The 5,000-nt window shown below is 59.8% G+C and overlaps 1 non-coding gene across 1 annotated transcript; it reads left to right on the top strand.

Moving 5' to 3' along the window:
* Positions 1-1,659: 1,659 nt before the first annotated feature.
* Positions 1,660-3,474, top strand: LOC149324800 (small subunit ribosomal RNA). The gene has a single exon (XR_016286684.1). It is a non-coding gene; the product is annotated as a small subunit ribosomal RNA (ribosomal RNA).
* The last annotated feature ends 1,526 nt before the right edge of the window (positions 3,475-5,000 follow it).

Consider the following 5,000-nt stretch of genomic DNA (forward strand, 5'->3'; position numbering starts at 1 on the left):
TTTGAGTGGCTTTTGCGGCGAACGCTCCTCGAGTACGGCGGTTCGCCCGATGACAATGTCCACGAGTACGGCTCGTGCGGGGCGCCGCGGAAGTGCTTTTTTGCGATGCCGCAGCAAAGCGCGCTCGATTTGAGGGGCTCTTGCCGCCAACGCGCCTCGAGTACGGCGGTTGGCCCGATGACAATGTCCACGAGTACGGCTCGTGCGGGGCGCCGGGGAAGCGCTTTTGTGCGATGCCGCAGGAAAGCGCGCACGTTTTGAGCGGCTCTTGCGGCGAACGCGCCTCGAGTACGGCGGTTCGCCCGACGGCTATGTCCACGAGTACGGCTCGTGCGGGGCGCCGGGGCAGCGCTTTCGTGCGATGCCGCAGGAAAGCGTGCACGATTTGAGCGGCTCTTGCGGCGAACGCGCCTCGAGTACGGCGGTTCGCCCGATGACCATGTCCACGAGTACGGCTCGTGCGGGGCGCCGGGGCAGCGCTTTCGTGCGATGCCGCAGGAAAGCGCGCACGATTTGAGCGGCTCTTGCGGCGAACGCGCCTCGAGTACGGCGGTTCGCCCGATGACCATGTCCACGAGTACGGCTCGTGCGGGGCGCCGGGGCAGCGCTTTCGTGCGATGCCGCAGGAAAGCGCGCACGATTTGAGCGGCTCTTGCGGCGAACGCGCCTCGAGTACGGCGCTTCGCCCGACGGCTATGTCCACGAGTACGGCTCGTGCGGGGCGCCGGGGATGCGCTTTTGTGCGATGCCGCAGCAAAGCGCGCACGATTTGTGGGGGTCTTGCCGCCAACGCGCCTCGAGTACGGCGGTTCGCCCGATGACAATGTCCACGAGTACGGCTCGTGCGGGGCGCCGGGGCAGCGCTTTCGTGCGATGCCGCAGGAAAGCGCGCACGATTTGAGCGGCTCTTGCGGCGAACGCGCCTCGAGTACGGCGGTTCGCCCGACGGCTATGTCCACGAGTACGGCTCGTGCGGGGCGCCGCGGAAGCGCGGCGTTGTGATGCCGCGGCAAAGCGCGCACGATTTGTGCGGCCCTTGCGGCGAAAGTGGCACGAGTACGGCGATTTACTCACCCACGGAGGTCTGGGTACTTATCGCTGCTATTATATGGGGGTCCCAGTGGAGCAGTCGGCGGCGCGCGCCCGCGTGTGCGCGCCGTGACCGGGTCTGATATGCGGCCTCGTGCCCAGCGTGTCCCCGTCCCTCGGACCCCACGGCATTCGTCTGCAGCCTCATCCGCGTCTGCGATAGGGGCTGGTTGTCGGACGACGCTGTTTCCACGTTTTACGAGGTGTGTTCCGTGCTACCCGGACTCGATTCCGTGCGAGCGCGCCGAAGACGCGGGCGTGTCCCGTCGTCTGGCGGCTTGGCCGTCTCGGCTACGCAGCAAGCGCCGTCCAGTTGCCTAATGCTGCGGCCCTAGAGGCCGATGTGCGCACTGGTGGGCGCGTTACAAATGCTTTGCCTAAAGGCACACGTGCTCTCTTGCCGCGTGGCGATTGCCGTACCTACGGGTCGGATGCCGCAGCGAGCTCGAACGATGCACGGGCAGCGCAAGCTGCCGCGAAAAAGATGCGTCGCGCGCTGGGGGTTTATGGCGGCCCTATCGGCGGCGACGAGGCACCCTTCTGGGGCGAAAAGGGAATGCCTATGCATCATACCTGGTTGATCCTGCCAGTAATCATATGCTTGTCTCAAAGATTAAGCCATGCATGTCTAAGTACATGCCGAAATAAGGCGAAACCGCGAATGGCTCATTAAATCAGTTATGGTTCCTTAGATCGTTTCTTTCTACTTGGACAACTGTGGCAATTCTAGAGCTAATACATGCATTGAGCCTGAAGGCCTTTGGCTGACGGGCGCTTTTATTAGACCAAGACCCATCGGGCTCTGCCCGTACTCTGTGGTGACTCTGGATAACTTTGTGCTGATCGCATGGCCATGAGCCGGCGACGTTTCTTTCAAGTGTCTGCCTTATCAACTTTCGATGGTAGGTTACTTGCCTACCATGGTTGTTACGGGTAACGGAGAATCAGGGTTCGATTCCGGAGAGGGAGCCTGAGAAACGGCTACCACATCCAAGGAAGGCAGCAGGCGCGCAAATTACCCACTCCCGGCACGGGGAGGTAGTGACGAAAAATAACAATACGGGACTCTTTTGAGGCCCCGTAATTGAAATGAGTACACTCTAAATCCTTTAACGAGGATCAATTGGAGGGCAAGTCTGGTGCCAGCAGCCGCGGTAATTCCAGCTCCAATAGCGTATACTAAAGCTGCTGCGGTTAAAAAGCTCGTAGTTGGATCTCAGTTCCAGACGAGTAGTGCATCTACCCGATGCGACGGCTCGGACTGAACATCATGCCGGTCCTCTCTTGGTGCCCTTCATTGGTGCGTCTCGAGGTGGCCTGCGCTTTTACTTTGAAAAAATTAGAGTGCTCAACGCAGGCGAGTCGCCTGAATAAACTTGCATGGAATAATAGAACAAGACCCCGTTTCTGTTCTGTTGGTTTTTGGAATACGGGGTAATGATTAAGAGGGACAGACGGGGGCATTCGTATTGCGGCGCTAGAGGTGAAATTCTTGGACCGTCGCAAGACGAACTACTGCGAAAGCATTTGCCAAGAATGTTTTCTTTGATCAAGAACGAAAGTCAGAGGTTCGAAGGCGATCAGATACCGCCCTAGTTCTGACCATAAACGATGCCAACCAGCGATCCGCCTGAGTTACTCAAATGACTCGGCGGGCAGCTTCCGGGAAACCAAAGTATTTGGGTTCCGGGGGAAGTATGGTTGCAAAGCTGAAACTTAAAGGAATTGACGGAAGGGCACCACCAGGAGTGGAGCCTGCGGCTTAATTTGACTCAACACGGGAAAACTTACCCGGCCCGGACACTGGGAGGATTGACAGATTGAGAGCTCTTTCTTGATTCGGTGGATGGTGGTGCATGGCCGTTCTTAGTTGGTGGAGCGATTTGTCTGGTTAATTCCGATAACGAACGAGACTCTAGCCTATTAAATAGGTGCGGGGTTCCCAGCACCTTACAACCTTCTTAGAGGGACAAGCGGCTCCTAGCCGCACGAAACAGAGCAATAACAGGTCTGTGATGCCCTTAGATGTCCGGGGCCGCACGCGCGCTACACTGAAGGAAGCAGCGTGTCTTTATCCCTGTCTGAAAAGACTGGGTAACCCGTGGAACTTCTTTCGTGATTGGGATAGGGGCTTGCAATTGTTCCCCTTGAACGAGGAATTCCCAGTAAGCGCGAGTCATAAGCTCGCGTTGATTACGTCCCTGCCCTTTGTACACACCGCCCGTCGCTACTACCGATTGAATGATTTAGTGAGGTCTTCGGACCGATGTCCGGCGCGGCCTTTCGGTTGCGCCGGTCTGTTGGAAAGATGACCAAACTTGATCATTTAGAGGAAGTAAAAGTCGTAACAAGGTTTCCGTAGGTGAACCTGCGGAAGGATCATTACCGGATTGTGCTTGTCACACCCGGCGCCGCCCCCACTTATAAGCGGGGGAAGGCCTCAACCGCGGAGTTGCGAGATTCTGAAGCCGCTTCTCTGCACAAACTGTTGCGCCCAGCGGAGCTCCGTCACCAAGGGAAAGTCGGACGGGCTGTATCCGCAGGTTTGAACGGCGTAACGCACCACTCATGGTGGGCTTTCGGTTGTCGACAACCGTCGAAGAGGCGCAAACAGAGCCGGTAGGCAGGCCGAGGGAAAGGCCTGCCCGCTGCCAAGGGAACGGCGGCGGCTGCTGCGAAGTACGAAAGGAAACGCTGCTCGCTGGCTTTGTCGTGTTGCGACCACGAGTCGGTAGGCGGGCCGAGGGAAAGGCCTGCCCGCTGCCAAGGGAACGGCGGCGGCTGCTGCGAAGTACGAAAGGAAACGCTGCTCGCTGGCTTTGTCGTGTTGCGACCACGAGTCGGTAGGCGGGCCGAGGGAAAGGCCTGCCCGCTGCCAAGGGAACGGCGGCGGCTGCTGCGAAGTACGAAAGGAAACGCTGCTCGCTGGCTTTGTCGTGTTGCGACCACGAGTCGGTAGGCGGGCCGAGGGAAAGGCCTGCCCGCTGCCAAGGGAACGGCGGCGGCTGCTGCGAAGTACGAGAGGAACCGCGGCTCGCTGGCTTTGTCGTGTTGCGACCACCAGTCGGTAGGCGGGCCGAGGGAAAGGCCTGCCCGCTGCCAAGGGAACGGCGGCGGCTGCTGCGAAGTACGAGAGGAACCGCGGCTCGCTGGCTGGGAAACTGCGCTTCTGCGCGACGCGCACGCGGCGGGACGCGCGCGGCCCAGGGAACGGCCGCGCGCGAAAGGTCTCGCACTGCGGGCGCGGAGTCTGACGCCGCGCCGACGGCGCGAAAGGAGGCACCGGGACCGAAAAGGACGAGGGATTATAATCCCGCACTTTGAACGCATTCGCGGCAGCCGGGTTCTCTTGCTGCTTCGTCCTTCCCAGCCTTCGAGTAGTCTGTCGGTGCGCTACCGAAACGCCGTCCATGGCACTGTGGCCGGTGGGCTCCTATTGCGGGAGTAGACTGATGAACGTCCGCTTTGCGGCTTGTTCCAAGTACGCGCTGCGTAGCCACGGCTAGGCGGTGCCTGTCTCCTTGCGAAGCAATGATGTGGCGAAATGGTCGAGTAGGGAGCAGCACGATGGCGCACCCGGGGGCGACCGGACCGGGGGGCGTTGGGAAAACCCCCTCCCCTACAAAAGGGTGCAGCAGCGGTAGGCGGTGATGACTCGCCTTGAAAGATGTGAACAGCAGTTGAGTGTGAACAGCAACAAAAAAAACCGCTGCTGGAGTCCGGGGGTAGCGTCGCTGCAGATCGCAGAAAGGTGCGTGAGGACGGTGGCACAGAGCTCCAAGAATGTATATTTCTAGCAAACGCCGGTGCTTCGAGGTGTTCTGCGGTCAGGCCCGTGCGGGCGGAGCGGGCGTGCCCAAGAAGGCACAAGAAGACCCACCTCTGATGAAGACCGGAATTGGAGCGTCACG

Source organism: Amblyomma mixtum, unplaced genomic scaffold (assembly GCF_055824585.1).
Source record: "Amblyomma mixtum isolate Tamu unplaced genomic scaffold, ASM5582458v1 scaffold_151, whole genome shotgun sequence".
In the NCBI taxonomy this organism is placed as follows: domain Eukaryota; kingdom Metazoa; phylum Arthropoda; class Arachnida; order Ixodida; family Ixodidae; genus Amblyomma; species Amblyomma mixtum.